The sequence below is a fragment of the Amblyraja radiata genome, chromosome 2, assembly GCF_010909765.2.
Source record: "Amblyraja radiata isolate CabotCenter1 chromosome 2, sAmbRad1.1.pri, whole genome shotgun sequence".
NCBI lineage: Eukaryota > Metazoa > Chordata > Chondrichthyes > Rajiformes > Rajidae > Amblyraja > Amblyraja radiata.
In genome coordinates this window covers 24767043-24787901 of record NC_045957.1, presented here as the reverse complement: position 1 = coordinate 24787901, position 20859 = coordinate 24767043, and the positions used below count along the sequence as shown (strand labels likewise).

Below are 20859 nucleotides of genomic sequence, written 5' to 3'. Positions count from 1 at the left end.
TGTCTTGTGTCTACTGTTTGTGGGTAAGTGCGTCTGTTTAGTGTTCAGCCATGAGCGAATGGCGGTGCGGGCTCGACGGACCTGGTGGTCTACTCTCGCACCTACTTTCTATGTTTCTATGTTTCTATGTTCCTGAGTCTGGAGGTTCGGGCGTAGAAGGCCTTGTAACGTCTGCCGGAGGGAAGTAGTTGAAACAGACCGTGGCAGGGGTGTGATGAGTCCTTATGGATGCTGAGGGCCTTCCTGAGGCACCGCGTGTGGTAGATGCCCTCCAAGGCTGGTAGCTCTGTCCCGATGATCCGCTGCGCTCTGTTGACGACGCGCTGAAGAGCTCTCCTCTCCGCCTCCGTGCAGCTGAGATACCACACAGAGATGCCATACGTTAGTATGCTCTCTGTGGTGCAGCGGTAGAACGTTGTCAGCAGCTGTTGGGGCAGACCTGTCTTTTTTAATGTCCTCAGGAAGAACAGTCGTTGCTGTGCCTTCTTGACCAGCGCGGCGGTGTTCGTGGACCATGTGAGGTCTTCTGAAAAGTGAGTGCCCAGAAACTTAAAGCTGGACACTCTCTCCACACTTTCCCCGTAAATGGAGATTGGGGCGTATTCTCCATAATGGGACCTCCTGAAGTCAATAATCAGCTCCTTGGTCTTGGAGGTGTTTAGTGCCAAGTTGTTATTGGCGCACCAGTCCGCCAGGTTCTGCACCTCCGCTCTGTAGTTTGTTTCACCACCGTTGGTGATCAGCCCAATCACTGTTGTGTCGTCTGCAAACTTCACGATGGTGTTGGTGTCGAATGCAGGGACACAGTCTTGAGTGAAGAGGGAGTAGAGCAAGGGGCTTAGTACACAACCCTGTGGTGTGCCGGTGCTCAGGGTGATGGTGGAGGACAGGTGCGGGCCCAGTCTCACTGCCTGAGGTCACTCCGTGAGAAAGTTCAAGATCCTAGCGCATATCGGTGAGTTGAGGCCTAGCTGGTGGAGTTTGGTGGTGAGCTTGGTGGGGATGACCTTCTGTGGCAAAGAATTCCACAGATTCACCACTCTGTGTGAAAAATGATTTTCTCATCTCGGTCCTAAAAGACTTCCCTCTTATCCTTAAACTGTGACCCCTAGTTCTGGACTTCCCCAACATCGGGAATAATCTTCCTGTCCAACCCCTTAAGAATTTTGTAAGTTTCTATAAGATCCCCCCTCAATCTTCTAAATTCTAGCGTGTACAAGTCGAGTCTATCCAGTCTTTCTTCATATGAAAATCCTGCCATCCCAGGAATCAGTCTGGTGAACCTTCTCTGTATTCCTTTTACGGCAAGAATGTCTTTCCTCAGATTAGGAGACCAAAACTGTACGCAATACTCCAGGTGTGGTCTCACCAAGACCCTGTACAACTGCAGTAGAACATCCCTGCTCTTATACTCAAATCCTTTTGCTATGAATGCTAACATACCATTTGCTTTCTTCACTGCCTGCTGCACCTGCATGCCTACTTTCAATGACTGGTGCACCATGACACCCAGGTCTCGTTGCATCTCCCCTTTTCCTAATCGGCCACCTTTGTGTTCTCTCAAAGGATGGTTCTCCCCGGGGCACAAAGGTTGAAGATGGCCAAGCAAGGAGAGGGACAACGGTTCACACGACAACCAGATGGAGGTAGTAGTTACAACAGGCCTTTATGACCAGCTGCAGTTGGGACTGTGAAATGGCACCAAAACCTGCAACTCTTGCATAAAGACTCAGTGGGATGTTTCTGTGTAAAGTACTGTTTACACTGAGTCATAGAACTTCGTAATAAGTACTTTAATAAGAATATATGCAGAGACCATAGCAACAGGTACTGTCGGCTCAATATCGTAGCTCAAACTGAAAGTATGGTTGCTTACATGCCACAGGATGGCACGGTGAAAACCCGACATGGATTCAGGATCGGATCCTAAATAGCAAAACCAGACATGGATCAAATCAGCAATAGTGCTTGATCTACATCCTCCTTCTTAGGCTTTTGCCCATGGGTTAAATACAAAGCATGCAAAGACATAATATATATGGATATAAAGTTAAATTTCATCTACAGCGAAGTGGCGGAGGATGCAATACGAGTAATGTCAGTTGTAGCTAGCTAGAGTCCAGGATCTGCCTCTAGCCTTTGTATCTTATCACAGGCTTGCAGACCCGTCCTGCACGTATTCGGTACAGCCCCTCAGCAGCAGTCCTTACAGGTGATGCCGCTGTAGGTACAACCTTCACAGGGAATTTCTTAGCAGGCGATGACTCAACCAGCACAGGTTTCACGGGGGACTTCTCCACGGGTCTCACGGGAGATTTTACCATCAGCACCTGCCCCACTGGAGGCTCTTTCTCAGGTGTAGAGACAGTCCTGATCCCAGGACCGTTTATGGTCAGCTGTCACATGTCCATCGTTTAAACAATCGTATCCATCCTCTGTCCATAGCATGCCACCGGGTCATCTGCACAATCGTATCAAACTTGCTGCGATGGCACCGGCTCGTTCACCGGTAGAATATGTCTTTGGTTACGTCTGTAGAGACCTCCATCTGATTGAATCAAATAGGACCTTGGCTCCGGCACACCTCTTTGACTGTGCTCATGCGGTCATATCCTTTTTGGGTCTGTAGTCAGATAGTCTGACAGTCAACGGTTGGAATGGGCAACTGGAACGGTCATAATATGCCTTTTGCGTCAGTCTTTTATGTTGCAACTGTGCCTGAACTACCTGGGGCTCGTAGACTTGTGGCTGAAGCAGGTGTTTTAAGAAGGGAAGGGTGGTTCGGGTCTGTCTGGACATTAGTGGCTGAGCCGGCGAACCGAGTGTGGGATCGCGTGAAATATTGCGGAGATCGAAAAATACGTCAGACCCGGTTCTGCTGGACTTCTCCATGACCGCCTTAGCGCTGCGGACAGCCCGCTCAATGAGAGGATTGGCTTGAGGGTCACACAGCTGTCGAAACTTTTTTTTGAGACATTCCGGGTGGTCGGGTGATTCAGCAGGGGTAACGACCGCAGCTGCACCATCGACAGGTTGATGAGTTATTTTGTCTGCATACACAAACTGTTGTGCGCGTTCGTAAGCTTGATCTCCTGTGAGGTTGAGGAGCACGTTAGCACGGACCGCAGCCAGCTTATCCTAGTGAGATGCAGCAATGAAGACATTATACTGTCGTTCGAAGAGGCGCCAATTTTGCTGTCAAAGACTAGAGGTTCCGGCTTTCGGAAGGCTTCAGCCATCTCTGAGAGTGTAAAAAACTCGTAAAATAGCAGCCGAAGTCGACCCAAAGTTCACTTCTGACACCATGTGTAAAGTACTGTTGACACTGAGTCATAGAACTTCATAATAAGTACTTTAATAAGAATACATACAGAGACCATAGCAGCAGGTATTGTAGGCTCAAAGTCATAGCTCAAACTGAAAGTATGGTTGCTTACATTCCACAGGATGGCACGGTGGAAACCCAACATGGATTAGGGATCGGGTCCTACATAGCAAAACCAGACATGGATCAAATCAGCAATAGTGATTGATCTACAGTTTCTATGTATTATGTACTTATTATACTTATGTATGCCAATAATCTTCTGACCTGTATGCAGATAAAGAATTTCACTGTACCTTGGTACATGTAATAATAAAGGAACCATTGAACACTTGGGCAGAGTCCTTGGCTGAGCCAGTCAATAAGACGTACATCAAAGTGGGTGCTCCAGGCCTATTGATGCTTCCAAGGGCACCTGAAGTGACATAAGAGAAGTTCACAATCCTTCAACACCCAAGCTGTAATTTGTTGAAAGATATTTTATCGGGAATTCAAGGACTGGAAATCAAGTACATTCGTTGGAAGAAGGCACATTTCTGTCCATTTGGAGTTTGCAAATTGTGTGAATTTCCAGGCAAATCTAAATATATTAATTCCATCCAACATTCATGTTAATTTAATTTTTGTGAAATATTGAGGCCTACAAAATCTATCAATGTTTTTGCGAGCTATACAGCAGAGTATAGCTATACAGCACAGCAAAACCTAGCCTCTAAACTCGATTGCGCTTGCAGAACTTTAAAATAGAAATAAATTGATGAGTGGGAGTCACACATAGACCAGACCGAGTAAGTGTGACAGATTTCTTTCCCTGAAGGATACAAATACAGGTGCACAACCTTTTATCCGGAGTTCCGGAAACCGAAAAACTCCGAAAACCGGCCAATTTTTCCAGGATGTCGTCTGCACACCAAAGCTCGCGTTTGGCGCCAAACTTGACCCGAAACGACCCACGGTCAACCCAGGTCTGTAGCGGCTGCCTCCACCCCGGAGACCGGGGAGACACTTAAACATCTGTAAATCATTGCTTAAATGTTAGTCAGTTAGTTTGGAGGGCTTTTATGTGAAGGGGGAAACTTTAATTCTTAGTCCCCTACCTGGTCGGAGAGGCGGGGAGCGGTCAATGCCTTACCGGGTCGCCGTGCAGTAAGCTCCGGAGCGCTGTGGCCGCCGACTCCCAGCTGGGGCTGCGGGCGTCCGGCCGCGGGCGGCGCCGGTTGTAGCTCCGAGCCCAGCAACTCTACCCCTGGCTGCGCGGCGCTCCAAATCCAGCGCGGCCCGCGGCCGGACGCCCGCAGCCCCAGCACCGCTGTGGCCGCCGACATGTTGTGTGTCGGCGGCCACAGCGCTCCGGAGCTTACCGCACGGCGACCTGGTAAGGCATTGCCCGCTCCCCGCTGGTATCCCAGCGCTGCGACGCCGCCGACTACCAACATCGCGGCGCTGGGGCTGCGGGCGTCCGGCCGCGGGCCGCGCTGGATTTGGAGCGCCGCGCAGCCAGGGGTAGAGTTGCCGGGGTCGGAGCTCCAACCGCGGCCGGACGCCCGCAGCCCCCAGCTCCGCGATGTTGGGAGTCGGCAGCCACAGCACTCCGTAACTTACTGCACGGCGACCCGGTAAGGCATTGCCCGCTCCCCGCCTCTCCGACCAGGTAGGGGACTAAGAATTAAAGTTTACCCCCTTCACCCCCCCCACCACATAAAATCCCTCCAAACTAACTGACTAACATTTATGCAATGATTCCCCGGTCTCCGGGGAGGAGGCAGCCGCTCCAGACTTTTCAAGCCGCCCGCGCTACCTACCTAATCTACGCTAAAAATCTTCCATTCGGAAATCCGAAAAATTCCGAAATCCGACCAGTGTCTGGTCCCAAGGCTTTCGGATAAAAGGTTGTGCACCTGTAAACAAGATGGGGTTTTTTAATCAAATCTAATACAGTAGTTTCATGGATATTGATATTAAAACTAGTTGTTATTTTGAACTTGGCTTCTTGTCGAGTAATGTAACCACTGTGTTAACATCCTCGATATAGCTAAAGTGGACCTAGACATGATTTCTACACAGAAAGGTAAAGTACTCTCTCATATTTTAACTCCTCTACTTTGCCCCATTTCTCATAATGAATTGCAGGGTTACAATCAGGGAAACAATTCCACTGAAAAGGCCACATTTTATTGAAAAGCTTTTTCATTTTGTAACAAGTCATTTAGGAGAAAATCAATTTAAATTATCTTTTCATAACTGATACACTAAAATTATTTTGTTAACTCAGGAAGGCAATTTATTTTACTTCAACTTTATCGTAAAGTTTCAAGGATTTAAAAAAAATCTTTAGTTGATTTATATGAAATGTAACATTAACACGTGTAAACTAAAATTCTGACCTTGGTTTTTGCCAAAATGATTAACAAGGGGTCTAAAATGTATTTTACAGACAATTAAATATATATTTTGAAGATGTCAAATTTATGGTTGGAGACGTAAGTTTTGTTTAAAAATTTACACAAAGTTATTAAACACAAAAAGTTGTAATTCCAAGCACTGACTCTAAATCAAATTGAATAAAACACCAACCTTGACACAGACTGTGTAAATAAAGTCAATTGTGCACGAACCAGTTAAGAGATTCTAAGGTGTAACTGCAGACATTAATCAAAAGTTATTTGATGTCTAGAAAAGGATCATTTTTAAATTGAAGTGTCAGTGATTAGCCAAGGCCAAATTAATAGCACGTGGTAAAAAAAAAAATTTGCTTAGAAACTGTGGTAAAGTACTAGCAGCTCAGATGATGCCTCAATTAACTTTCATGGTCAGTAAGGTATGTTAATAAATGGAAAACAAAGGTGGCAAGACGGCACAGTTTTAATGTTCTATCACAATAATTGTAAATCTTCTAGTCATTAAAAATAAAGTTCAGATACCCATCATCGCCCTCTTCACCTGGTACCTACAGCCTAATTTTTACCTTTCACCTTTTTATACTGGCTATCTTCCCTCAATTAATCTCAGTCCTAATACAGTGTCCTGACCTGAAATGTCCACAACTTATTTGCCTTCACAGATGCTACCTGACCCACAGAGTTCCTCCAGCTCTTTGTTTTTGCTCGTTTCCAGCATCAGAAGTCTTTTGTGTCTCCTTTCTAGTCATATAATCTAATCTGCTAGGCCTGTCCCACAAATTTGAATGATATTTTACAGACAAATAATCTTAATGTGCAAGTAACTACTCATATTTACCCATTTGGACTCACTCTAACAAATATGCCTTTTGTTCCAACCATTCCTTCCCCATCTTTGCTCCTACTGAAAAATTACTTTATCTCTCTTTCTCAGCTGTAACAAAGGGTTCCAAAAACTCAAGCATTAATCGTTTCTCTTTCCATGGATGCTGCTTGACCTTGTTAGTGTTTCAAACATTTTTTGTTTTGTTCCAGATATCCAGAATCTGTAGTTTTTTTAATTTTCTTCATCTCTGCCAATAATCAATGTATAACCTGTTCTATCATGTATGTCTTCCCATTTGTTTAACTTCCTTATTGAAAAAATAATTACGTGAAATTTCAAAAAGTTTATTAAGTTTTAATATTTCTCTTTTTTCTCCAAATGGGTAGTATCTAAATATTACATAAATTATTAGCCTTTGTGTTATAAAGTTAACATTTTCCCTACTTACTGTGACATTTAAACATTTGACCCTGTTCAGATATTTTTTCAGCTCTTCTTAAGAGAGTGAGTGCATTGTATTCAGTGTACAGTGAACTTGCTCTCTTAAGAAAAGCTAGATTATCAAATGTTCAAATTAAGTGCATTCAGTGTGCACTTAATATGCCATCCAGTGGTAATGCCCATTATATAAATCTTACATTTTCTGATTACAATACAGTTTTTGCTCTGTTTGCCAGAGGCATTATTCATTTTACACTTTATAAATTTCCTTCAGTTCCTTGATATACTGTAATTCGTCCCCAAATGTAGCTTCAGTGATGCACAATATATAGTGACTTCAATGATGGCCAATATATAGTAAAAATTATGTAAATTATATAAAATTATATAAAACGTATAACCACCAACTTTACAAGGCCAACCCAAATAAGTTTAAAAAAAGCAAAGTCAAATAATGTTTTATTCTTTCTTGCTGTAGCGCAGAGAAAGAAAGCCAGTTAACAATCATAAATCTCGAATGGCGTTAACAGATGTGAGGCGTTTCTAACAAATGTTATAGGTGCTGGACGCAACCACCGTAAAATGAATGAATGGGGGAAAGGAAGTACAAATCTGCAAGCAAGTTTAGAAAGTTGTAAAACTGTCAGCTTTCCCTCCAGTGTTCATGCCATTGAAACTGTCCTTGTGCACAAAATATGATAACGACCATTCTGGATCATTTCATATCAATCCAAAAGTTAAAACAGACACTTTCAAACATGGTTATCTTCGTGTCAATTACACAATTTTCTCAATATGATGCCATAATTCTCTGACTAATGTCAAGTATTGGTTTCTTTCAACACACCTGCCTTATCGTTGGTCACTACTGGGACTAGATCCTCCACTTAGCATATGATCCAGTTGTTCAAGCACCCTTAATATTATACTTGTGCCATTGTGCCAGAGCTACTACACTTCAAACTTTCCGAGTTGAATGTGCCTGAACCCCTCTGTCGGTGGATCACCAGCTTCCTGACAGACAGGAAGCAGCATGTGAGGCTGGAAAAGCACATCTCAGACCCGCAAACACTCAGCATAGGAGCACCGCAAGGCTGCGTACTCTCTCCTCTCCTCTACACCAACGACTGCACCTCCACTGACTCCGCTGTCAAGCTTCTCAAGTTTGCGGACGACACAACCCTGATTGGACTGATCCAGGATTGGGAGAAATCTGCCTACAGACAGGAAGTGTCACAGCTGGCATCCTGGTGCCGTCGCAACAACCTAGAGCTCAACGCTCTTAAGACAGTGGAATTGATTGTAGACTTTAGGAGAGCTCCCCCTCCCCTCCCCTCACCCCACTCACCATCAACAACACCACAGTCACATCTGTGGAGTCTTTTAAGTTCCTGGGAACCATCATCTCCAAGGACCTTAAGTGGGGGGCTACCATCGACTCCACAGTCAAAAAGGCACAATAGAGGATGTACTTCCTACGGCAGCTGAGGAAGCACAACCTGCCACAGGCAACGATGGTCCAATTCTACCATCGTAGAATCTGTTCTCATCGGTGAGAACAGACTACGGCCATCGTAGAGTCTGTTCTCACCTTCTCCATTCATGGTCTGGTTTAGCTCAGCCACCAAGCACGACACCTGGAGGCTGCAGCGAATCATCTGATCAGCAGAGAAGGTTATTGGCTGCAACCTTCCCTCCATTAATGAACTGTACACTGCAAGGGCCAGGAAGCGAGCGGGTAAGATCATCTCTGACCCCACTCACCCTGGTCACAAACTCTTTGAATCACTTCCATCTGGAAGGCGACTCCGGATTGTCAAAGCTGCCACAGCCAGACATAAAAAGTTTTTATCCACGAGTAGTTGCTCTACTCACCAGCCAAAAATCTGTAGCCTCCCTTTGATCTGGTATTTTGTTGGTTCACATGCTTGATCAATGGTGTTTTATCATTAATGTTTTATTATTATTAATGTTTAGTGTTTTCTGAGTCATTCGTAACTGTCACTGTATGTTATGTTGTTACTTGTGGGTGGAGCACCAAGGCAAATTCCTTGTATGTGAATACTTGGCCAATAAACTTACTTACTTATACTTCAGCCTTGTTAACATGCTGTGCATAGTATCAGGCATATATCATACCCCCAAAGCAAGTGTTTGCCTGACAGTAGAAGAGGTGGTCTGTTAGTGTTCCTTTACTGAAGTGGGATTAGGTTTGAGCGGGTTGTTTCAAGAACTTGATGGCTATATAAATAAATACCTGTTCCTGGATGATATGCTAAGTGGAGGATCTAGTCCCAGTAGTGACCAATGATAAGACAGGTGTGCTGAAAGAAACCAATACTCAACATTAGTCAGAGAATGATGGCATCATATTGTGAAAATTGTGTAATTGATACAAACCATGTTTGCAAGTGTCTATTTTAACTTCTGGAATGATATAAAATGATCTAGAATGGTCATTATCACATTTCGTGCAAAGGGAAGATTTCAATTGCATGAAAAAACAGCTGTTCCTGAACCTGGTGGGATAGATCTTCAGGCCGTCTATATCTCCTACCCAAATGACAGCAGTGAGAATGATAAGGGGGAATCAGAGAGATGAAGAAAGCATTTTGCATACAGTGCATTGAGAAAGTATTCAGACCCCGTCACATTTTCCACATTTTGTTACATTACAGCCTTATTCTAAAATTGGTTACAGTCATTTTTTTAAATCATCAATCTACGCACAATACCTCATAATATAAAAGCGAAAACAGGTGTTTAGTAATTATTGCAAAATAATTAAAAATAAATAACTGAAATATCACATTTACGTAAGACCCTTTGCTGTGACTCAAAATTGAGCTTTGGTGCATCGTGTTTCCATTGATTATCCTTGAGATGTTTCTACAACTTGATAGGAGTCTACAAGTGGTAAATTAAATTGATTGTACATGATTTGGAAAGGCACACACTTGTCTATATAAGGTCCCACCGTTGACAGTGCATGTCAGAGCAAAAAACAAGCCATGAAGACGAAGAAATTGTCTGTAGACCTCCGAGACAGGATTGTGTTGAGACACAGATCTGGGGAAAACATTTTTTTGAGCATTGCAGGTCCCGAAGAGCACAGTGGCCTCCGTCATTCTTAAATAGAACTTTGAAACCACCAGGACTCTTCATAGAGCCTGGCCAAACTGAGCAATCGGGGGAGAAGGGCCTTAGGATAGAGACTTACTAACATATTCAGGGAGGTGACCAAGAACCCGATGGTCACTCTGACAGAGCTCCAGAGTTCCTCTGTGGAGATGGGAGAAACTTCCAGAAGCACAACTATATCTGCAGCATTCCACCAATCAGGCCTTTATTGTAGAGTGGCCAGAAAGAAGCCACTCCTCAGTTAAAGGCACATGACAGCCCGCTTGGAGTTTGCCAAAAGGCACCTAAACAAGATTCCCTGGCCTGATGAAACCAAGATTGAACTCTTTGGCCTGAATGCCAAGTGTCACGTCTGGAGGAAACCAGGCACCGCTCATCACCTGGCCAATACCATATCTACGGTGAAGCATTGTGGTGGCAGCATCATGCTGTAGGGATGTTTTTCAGCGGTAGGAACTGGGAGACCAGTCAGGATCGAGGTAAAGATGAACGGAGCAAAGTATAGAGAGATCCTTGATGAAAACCTGCTCCAGAGCGTTCAGGACCTCGGACTGGGGCAGACGTTCACCTTCCAACAGGATAACGACCTAAAGCTCACGTCCAAGACAACGCAAGAGTGGCTTTGTGACAAGTCTGTGAATGTCCGTAAGTGGCCCGGCCAGAGCCCGGACTTGAACCCGATCGAACATCTCTGGAGGGATCTGAAAATAGCTGTGCATCGACACTCCCCATCCAACCTGACAGAGCTTGAGAGGATCTGCAGAGAAGGATGGGATAAATTACCCAAATACAGGTGTGCCAAGCTTGTAGCGTGATACCCAAGAAGACTTGAGGTTGTAATCACTGCCAAAGGTGCCTCAATAAAGCACTGAGTAAAGGGTCTGAATACTCATGTAAATGTGATATTTCAGTTATTTATTTTTAATTATTTTGCAAAAATATCTAAACACCTGTTTTCACCTTTTTATTGTGGGCTATTGTGTGTAGATTGCTGATAAAAAAAAAGAATTTAATCAATTTTAGAAACGTAACAAAATCTGGAAAAAGTGAAGGGGTCTGAATACTTTCTGAATGCACTGTACATGCCTTCATCAGTCAGGGTATTAAGTACAGGATTTACAGCGATACAAAACATTGGTAAGGCCATATTTCGAGTACTGTGTAGTACTGGTTACTCTGCTAGAGGAAGGATGTGAACTGGAAAGGGTGCAAAAAAGATGTATGACAATGTTATTAGGTCTGGAAGGTTTGAGTTATGAGGGATTAGACAGTCTGTGTCTTTTCTCCTGCACTGATGTCTTGTTTTTGCAAATTCTTTATCTTTTTGCTGTAATGTATAATTTACATGTTATCCTTTGTCTGCATCTAAGTGCCCATGATGCTGCTGCAGTAAGCAAGATTTTCATCACACTTGTACCTCAACTTACTTATGTAATTGACAATAAACTCAACTTGACTTGACTACCTGGGATAGAAGTATAGGTTAGAGGGGATTGTGTTTTGCGTTTTTGATTAGGGAGAACATCAACATCGAGGAGGTCGCAGCCTCGGGTAGAGACTGATGTCGGGAAGCTCCAAAGTCATAAGATGTTCGACTAGCCCTGACCTGGGGTACGATTCACCGGCGTGGGAGAGCCGAGATCCCCCCAATGCGGAAGCCTGATCGCCCCCATGCGGAGGGCTTGACCGCCTGCTGCGGGAGGCAAGATCGTCCCGACAACAGAACGTTCAAGTGTCCTGACCGCAGGAGAACAAAGAAGGGAAGGAGATTGAACTTTTTTTGCCTTCCATCACAGTGAGGAATGTGGGAATCGCTGTGGTGGATGTCCGTTAAAAATTTATTTGAGTGTCTTATTGCTCTTTATTGGTATGACTGTATGACAAATCAAATTCCTCGTATGTTGCAAAACATACTTGGCTAATAAAGTACTATTATGATTATGATTATGATCACAGTGATACTTCCTGGGGGATTGTCCAGTGGAACTGAGAAATAAGGAAATGATCATTTTGATGGAAGTGTATTATAAAGTCTCTCAATCAGGAATTAGAGGAATAAATATGTAGGGAGGTCAGATAACTGCAAGAATAATAAGGCTGTAATAGTGCAGGTTTTTAACTTTCCAACATCTACTTGGAGTGCCATAGTGTTATGGGTTTGGATGGAGTGGGATTTACAGACGTACAGGTTTGTAGGTTAATTGACCTCTAAATCATCCCTAGTGTGCACAATATTGCTAGTATACGAGGTACTTGCTGGTCGGCACGAACTCAGTATCTGAAATGCCTGTTTCCCCACTGTATCTCTAAAGTTTAAAGACTATTCCTATTAGTTTTTAAATAGTTATGGAAAAGGATAGGACTGATCTAAAAGTTGAAGAATTAAAAGTATTAACTTGGAACAAAGCCAAATTTGCTGCTATTATACAGGAACTTTCAAAAGTTGATTGGGGGAGTCTGTTTACAGGTAACAGCACATCTGGTAAATGGGAGGCATTTAAGAACATAGAATAGTGTAGGAACAGACTCTTCGGCTCACAATGTGCGTACCAAACAAAATGCCAAGTTTAACTATTCCCCTCTGCCTGCATGTGATCAATATCCCTCCATTCCTTGTATATCTACGTGTCTATCTAAATGCCTCGTAAACGTCACTATTGTATTTGTATCCATCACCACTCCTGGTAGTGTGTTGCAGGCAGCACACTGTGTACAAAAATGTGCCTCGCATATCTCTTTCAAAAGAGAGATAACAGGAGTCCATGGCCAGTATGTTCCTATTCGAGTAAAGGGTAAGGCTGGCAGGAATAATAAACCTTGCTCTAGCCAAGGTAACAAACAAGGACATATGTCCATATAGGCAACTGGGATTGAGTGAATCCCTAGAGAAGTATAGGGACTGCCGGAGTACTCTAGAGAGAATATTCAGGGCAGAGAGGGGACATGAGATAGATTTGGCAGATAAAATAAACAAGAATTTAAAGAGATTCTGCAAGATAATATTACCAAGTACGGTATATTCTTACTTGTCAAACGTTTTGCAGTAAAATTAATGCAGTTTAGCCTATTAGACCCGCTCACTGTAATCAGTATTATCCTCAACTTTCTTATCTGCCACAATACTACTTTGAATCCCACTACAGGTACCACTACCACACTCCCCACCTCCACCCTGTCAGGTTTGGTTGTTGTAATCAATATTTCCCTGGAGTTTCTTATCTGCCACAATACTACTTTGGATCCCACTACTAACCTTCCCACTCCCCTCCCCATCCACTCTGTCAGATTGCCTTAAACCCTCCCGAGTGTCTCTCGTAAATCTCTCCACCAGCATATCGGTACCACTCCAGTTCAGGTGCAACTCATATCTTTTGTACGGGTCAACTATCCTGAAAAGTGATTCCAATGGTCTAATAATTTGAATATTTTCCTTCTGAACCAGCTCCTCAGCCACAAATTCTTCAGCCCCATCCTCCTCTTCCTAACCTCACTAGCAATTGACACTGGAAATAATGCAAAGATTACTACTCAAGAGATCCTGCTTTTTAATGTTCTGACAATCTCCTTACATTCACCTATACTCCTTCAAAAAGGCAATCAAATTTGTGAGAGGGGGGCCTCCTCCTCACAAACCCATGCTGTCCTTCCTTGATGAGTTTACGCTTTTCCAAATGCAGTAAAACCTGTCTGTAAAAATCTTCTCCAACAATTTTCCTACCAATGGATTTCAACAGAATATTGTCCATTCACAATTTCATAATATAAATGATTACTCTGGCTTGAAATCAATTATACTGTTTTGAGCCAATGCTTCAATCTGGCTTTGTTGAATGTTACTGATTAAATTGCCTTGATGAAGGACCAAATCCCAAGGCCAAAAATTAGATAAATGGAAAAGTACTAATATTTTGTCAACATTAACTTTGTTGAAGGGTATAGGGGCCTCTGAGACTGTTTCAAGTTTCTTAAATATATAATCTAGAAAGTGTGATGATTCCAAATTCTCATCCTGTGTGATAAGGGTAGTAAAATAGTTTTCCTGAAAACATGATCACATGCTATTGTGATTAGATTTGGATGAGAATTGACATTTCTCTGGATGATCATGTGTTTTTGGAATAGATTCAGTACGTTTTTAGTTTACAATGAAATCACATGAAATATTTTTATCGACAAAGATTTTCATCAGCGGCAGCCTCGCCAGCAGCATGTTCGCACTTTCTACTTTTTTTGTTTTTTAGTATGTCTAAATGCATGTTTTAGTGTGGGAGGGGGTGGGACCGTTATCAGTCACTTACCTCGACGGAGATGCAACTTTTCTCTTTGTCACATCTTCGTCCCCCTCGCGGACTAACAACTGGATTGGTGCGGTCTTTCTCAGAGACCGGCCCAGAGCTTCAGCAGCAGAGCGGAGCGGGGCGATCCCTTGCCGGGGATCGCCAGAAGTGATCCGACCGCTGGCTAGCGGACCATAACATCGTGAAGCCGTGTTCTCCGGTAAAGAAAGTGGCCGATTCGGGAACTCCAAGACGTGGAGTGTGTGTTCTGATCCGTCCCGACATCGGAGTTTTGATCATTCTGACGAGAGGGCTTGTACATCGGGCCATCCGTAGCGGCGACTTCATGGCCACGGCCACGGTGAAAAAAGGAGGAAGATTGACTGAACGGTATTGCCTTCCATCACAGTGAAGAATGTTGATTCCACTGTGGTGGATGTTTATATTAAATTCTATTGTGTATTGTGTTCTTTTTGATTGTATGGCTGCATGGTAACTCAAATTTCACTGTACCTTAATTGGTGCATGTGACAATTAATGTGAACTTGAACTTGATTGATATTTTACCTTTTCCACTGCATTACAGTAGACTCTTGAAGATTATTTCATAAATTTATACTTATACTAAAATAATGGAATATTAAAAAATCGTGTTAATCAGCTAAAGTATTACGTGCAGTTCTGGTCACCACGCTATCGGAAGGATGTGATTGCACTGAAGAGATTCGCATTCCACACTAGGCAACATCTTGGTGAATCTTCAGTGCAATCAAATCATTCCTATAATCACAAGGATGGTCTGTATGGGCTGGCTTTATTTTCCTTGCAGCTGAGGAGGTTAAGGGGGGCTCTGATGGAAGTGTACAAGATTATGAATGACATAAACAGGACAGGTAGTGAGAAACTTTCCCCCATGGAAGAAATCTCTAAAATAAGGAATAAGACATTTAGAATGGATCAGAGGAGTGGGTGCAAACTGGAAGATTATGGAGGTTGGTACTCTCACAACATCTAGGAAGAATCTGGATGAACTCTTGGACTATGCTACGTGCTGTTAAATAGTATCAGTATAGATAAGACAATGTTTGGCATTGGCATGGTGGGCTTAAAGGCCTGTTTCTATACGGCTCTATTCATCCATTTAGATCATCAATGGTTACTTCCAAGTTAATCGTTTCTCCTTTTGCTTTTGTTAATTACAGGGAATAACTGATAATTAATTGTATATTTATTTATTGTGCTGTTGTGTTTAATGTGCTTGCAAAGCTGCAGTACGTACGAATTTCATTGTTCCAGTTCCAATGCAGATAATGTGTAAGAAAGAACTGCGGATGCTGGTTTAAACCAAAGATAAACACAAAAAGCTGGAGTAAGTCAGCGGGACAGGCAGCATCTCTGGAGAGAAGGAATAGGTGACGTTTTGGGTGGAGACCCTTCTTCAGTCTCGACCCGAAACATCACCCATTCCTTCTCTCCAGAGATGCTGCCTGTCCTGCTGAGTTACTCTAGCTTTTTGTGTCTATCCCCAGTGCAAATAATAATTGCACACTCTTGACTCTTGAACTTTTCAGGATAAGAATTCTCTAATTTGTTCCAGTTTTAATGAAAGTTCATAACTTCAAATGCAATTTTATTCCACATACAATTTTCTGTTTTAGTTCGGATTTTTAGAATCCGCTACATTTTCCTTTTGGACAAGAACGTTTCCTGTAAAAACAAAACAAAAAAGCAGAAAGAAAAACAAGGTGGAAGAACTTTTATTGATATTGCTGGCAAGCTCAGTAATTATTCCTCTTTTTTGTATATACTGTATAAGAAAATAAAAACAAAAGGAATAAAAGCAAGAGTAAGCCATTCAGTATACAATGATAAATAGCAAACCAATGCCTATTTGGTCGTGGATCTATCTCAGGCAGTATCGGAGACAAAAATGTGTCACCTGGCACTGTGATCAAAAACTTGTTTAGTAGTAATTGGCACCGTACATTGTTAAATATACACTAACATTTTAAATGGACAAATCTTACCCATCCTGTTTTATTTAATGTAATTACCACAAAGAATGTGTTTGATTCTTTGATGAGATCCAAAGCTTGCGGATGGGGTAAGGCAATTCAAATAGCAACACTCTGATATCTGTGTCTGACTGCATACTTATGCATCAGACATTGCATGGTCATCGCCGAATGGTGATCATTTATAACCTTATCCGAGTCAATATTATGTTAAAAATTGTTCAGAGTCAAATTATTGACAGGGATGCCATTAGCTTGGTGTTTATATATAATTTATATATCTCTTGAAGGAATTAATTTGTTTCTGCTTTTATGTAATATATCTCACTGATCCCTTTCAAAGCAGATGGTAGCAAAAAAAAGAACCTCAAAGAATCTATGACCAGAATTATATTACTAAAATTCCAGAGATTAGCAGTAAAATTGTGCATTCTCATTCCACATCAGCAAGTGCCAACATGCATTCTTAAAATATGCATTCCTCATGAAAAAATAAATCTTATAGTATGTTCTAATTTAATTATAACCCACCAGCATGGAGCCAGGATAACAAAGAACTGAAATTCATGCTGTTCAGCAACTTCGCGCAGTAAAATGCACACGATCATCTTTTAAGCTACAACCTCAGACATAAATTTAGTGGTAGACAATTCCACAAATCCTGCAACTGCCTATTTAATTGGAGATCTTCATATGTTTTCAGACATGTACAAATTCTGTGAACTGATGGGATGTTACATGTCAACACAATCAATAGACTATTTTGTTCGTTATCTTTATCTTAAGGATAAATTGCTTCCACTCTGGTTTATGGTTTCTGAGTAGGCTAATGCAGACAATTTGGAAACTGCAGACTCTTCTATAAATGGGGCACATGGTAACTGACAAGGGCATGTGGATGGATAGTTAGGTGGTAGCTCCTTCTGCTGATTAATCAGGTTTTCAATACCATTCCGAATGATCCTTCACTACCATGGTGGTGCAGCAACTCGACTGCTGCACCACCATGCCACCCCTAAATTTAACCTAGACAAGTATGAAGTTATGCAGTTTGAGATGTTTAACCAGGGCACACTTACACAGCGAATGACAGGACTCTGAGGAGTGATGTAGGACAGAGGGACTTAGAGTTATAAGTGCATAGTTCCCTGAAAGCGGCAACACAGATAGACATGGTGGTGAAGAAGGCATAAGACATGATTGCTTTCTTTGGATGGGACACTGAGTTCAAAAGTTGGGATATCTTGTTAGAGCTGTATAGAGTTTGGTGAGACCAACCTGGAATATTGTGTGCAGTTCTGATCGTCAAACTACAGGAAGGCTGTGTTCACGCTAGATGGGGTACAAAATGATTCACAGGATGTTGCCAGGACTGGCCGAGTTGAATTATGAGACTGGATAGGCTGAGACTGTTTTCCCTGCAGCAAAGGAGCCTGAGGAATGACCTTACAAAGGTTTATAAAATCATGAGCGGCATAGGTAAGGTGGATGGTGACACTTTTTTTTTTAACAGGATAGGGGAATATAAAGCAAAAGGACAATGATTTAAGGTGAGAGGGGAAAGATTTAAAGGGGAACCTAAAATATTTTTTCCACACAGAACCTGATGGATACATGGAACAAATGGCAAGATGAAGTGGTAGAGGTGGGTACAATTACATTTAAAAGAAAGCTAGAGGTGCACGAGACTGCTAAAGGAACTCAGCAAGCCCGGCAGCATCTGTGGAAGTAAATGGACAGATGACATTTCAGATCAGAACCCTTCTTAGCATTGGTGGAGTGGAGGGAAGAAAGCTGCTACAGAGAGGTGAGTAGAAGGGATGGGACATAAACTGGCAAGTGATAGGTGGATTCAGGGGAGATGGAGTAATTAGCAGATGGGTGGAGATAGTAACAGAGGTTAGAGGTGAAATAGAGACAAAAGGATGCAGATGTGGAATCAGGTAACATAAGAAGAGGAGGAGTGGAATGTAAAACAATAGGGATAATGGAAGGAAGGGAGCGGGGAGGGAGATGAAGAATATAAGGAAAAAGGGGGATAGAGTCAGAGGGGTGCAAGATGAGTGGAAAGTTGGGAAAAGGAATGGGGTGACGACATCAGCAGGTGAATTATGTGCTTGCTTCACCCCCACATGAAAATTTGTGGTGTTGTTGATAGCGAGGGGGATAGCACTCACTGTGGCTACAGAAGGATTTTGATAGATCGGTAGAGAAATGGTAAAATTGAATTAAGTTGTGAAATTATGTATTTTGGGAGAACTATTCTGGCTTGGTAATAATAATGAAGGGTAGGAGCCTCAGAAGTAAGATTTCATTGGATCCTGGGTAATTTGATTAATTAGATCCAAAAACTGATATGGTGATAGGAGCCAATGTACATGTCCAAGGATCCATGAAGGCACAAAACAATCTGCTGGATGAACTCTGTGGGTCATCTGTGGTAGGAAATGAACCATCGACCTTTCCAGTCGAGACCATTCTTCTGGACTGAAAGAGTGAAGGAGAGAAAAACGGTGCAAAGAGGAGGGTTGGGGCAGGTGCTGATATACGATAAGTAGGTTCAGGTGAGGAGGAGTAGATTGCTGGATGGTGTCAAGTGGGAGAGTGTGGATGGGATAGGAATAGAGATTGGGATGTAATTGGTGAAGGTGGCTGAGAATGATGGAATATAGTCGAAACGAAAGATGGAGGAGGAGACCAAGTAAGGAAGATTGGGTGAGCAGATGGGAAGAGGAAGAGAAAGAGGCTCGGTGACAGGAGTGTTTTGGTAATGGGCAGAGGGTGTGAGTGAGGAAGACGGTGGGTTAGAGGACGGCAGGGTGTTCTGGGAAAGAAAGGTTTGTGTGGGAGGTTCAGGGGAGGTGGGGGTGGGTGCAGGTTACCCCAATCTAAATCTCAGTAATAGTAAATAGCAGCACCTGGGAGTAATTAGAATTGTAATTATTTTGATTTTCTTATAAAGTCATGACTAGTCCTCAAAGTTTAATATCACGTTTTCTCTAAAAAGCACAGTCAGTGTAACCTATGAGGCTACCAATTACATTTAGCTGAAGGTGTATTTAAAAAAAATCCAATTCGTAGTTGAAAGAACAAGCTGAATCTTGTACACTAGTGTACAGTGAACAGTTCTCACGGAATCAGACGTCTTATGAGAACAGCCGAACTACGTGTAACTTATAGCAGACTGAAGAATATTTGCAGATGTGTATTGTCAGCATGTTTTTAACAGCTCTGTGAATATTAAGAATTATTTTACAATGGGTGTGTGTCTCATACCTAGTGCTAAAGTTACTGGTAGCAGATTACTACTTAATGAAAATATGCAGTTTGTTTTTATGGCTGACTGCTGTTGCAGATACTGCAGTAAATGATAATTCATACACTGAAAACAATTGTTCAACTAACCTGGCAATTTTCTATGACTTCTTTCACTTTTCAGACCATGCAGATAGAACTGTTGACACCAAAACCTTCAAAAGGTAATACTGGAATTTCATTTCCCCCAAGGTAAGCTTTGCTAGTTTAGTTTTGTTATGTAAATGATTGCACTTTTTGTTAGAGAAACAAGGAACTTCAGATGAAGGTTTACAAAAAGACACTAATTGCTGGAATAACTCAGCGGGTCAGGCAGCATCTCTGAGAACATGGATAGGTAACGTTTAGGGTCGGGAGGAAGGTCGAAATATGAAATGTCACCTATTTATGTTCTCCAGAGATGCTGCCTGACCTACTTTTTGGCAATTTTTTCTATCAATCTGATGTTTATTGATCTAAGGGGATATTCCACTTTTTTGGGGAGCAATTTGGTTTACAACATTATAATATTTGAGAGAGCTTGCAAATTATTTGAAAAACTTGAAACACTGATAACAGCCGTGAAGATGCAGGGAATATTCAGGGCTATAATACCAGAGACTCAAAGAATAAAATCTCATTATATGCAGACGATATACTTTTATATATTACAAAGTCACAAACGAGCATACCAAATTTATTAAACTTAATAGAGGAATTTGGGTCTTTTTCTGGATATAGAATAAACTGGAATAAAAGTGAAATCATGACATTAAAACCTCAAGAACCTACACACTTACTGAAGTTCCCCTTTAAAATCGCAACAGAAAAATTTAAATATTTGGGTATTCAGATTACTAGAAAATATAAAGCATTATTCAATGCTAATTTCATGCCTTTATTAAATAAACTTAATACGTTGATTAAATTTTGGAAAACACTTCCCTTATCATTATTAGGTAGAATAAATGCAATAAAAATGATCTTCCTACCACAATTATTATACCTATTTCAATCTATACCGGTATATATACCAAAATACTTTTAAAAAAATTAGACTCTAATATTACTAATTATATTTGGGACTATAGATCACATAGAATCACAAAAAAACATTTATGTAAACCAAAAGAGGTCGGGG

General features: G+C 42.0%; 1 protein-coding gene across 8 annotated transcripts in view; it reads right to left on the bottom strand.

Annotated features, from left to right (window-relative positions):
• LOC116987449 (gap junction gamma-1 protein-like) overlaps positions 1-20859 on the bottom strand; it is a 99406-nt gene that overhangs the window by 20461 nt on the left and 58086 nt on the right. For 2 of the 8 annotated variants that reach the window (XM_033043524.1, XM_033043552.1), the window contains 2 exons: positions 9249-9315; positions 3622-3740 (listed from right to left, as the gene is read on the bottom strand). The exons of 3 other annotated variants lie outside the window; for them this stretch is intronic. The gene's annotated coding sequence lies outside the window, so the exon portion shown is untranslated. The remainder of the gene's footprint in view (positions 1-3621; positions 3741-9248; positions 9316-20859) is intronic. 3 more of the 8 variants (XM_033043528.1, XM_033043546.1, XM_033043532.1) reach the window with 2 other exon arrangements.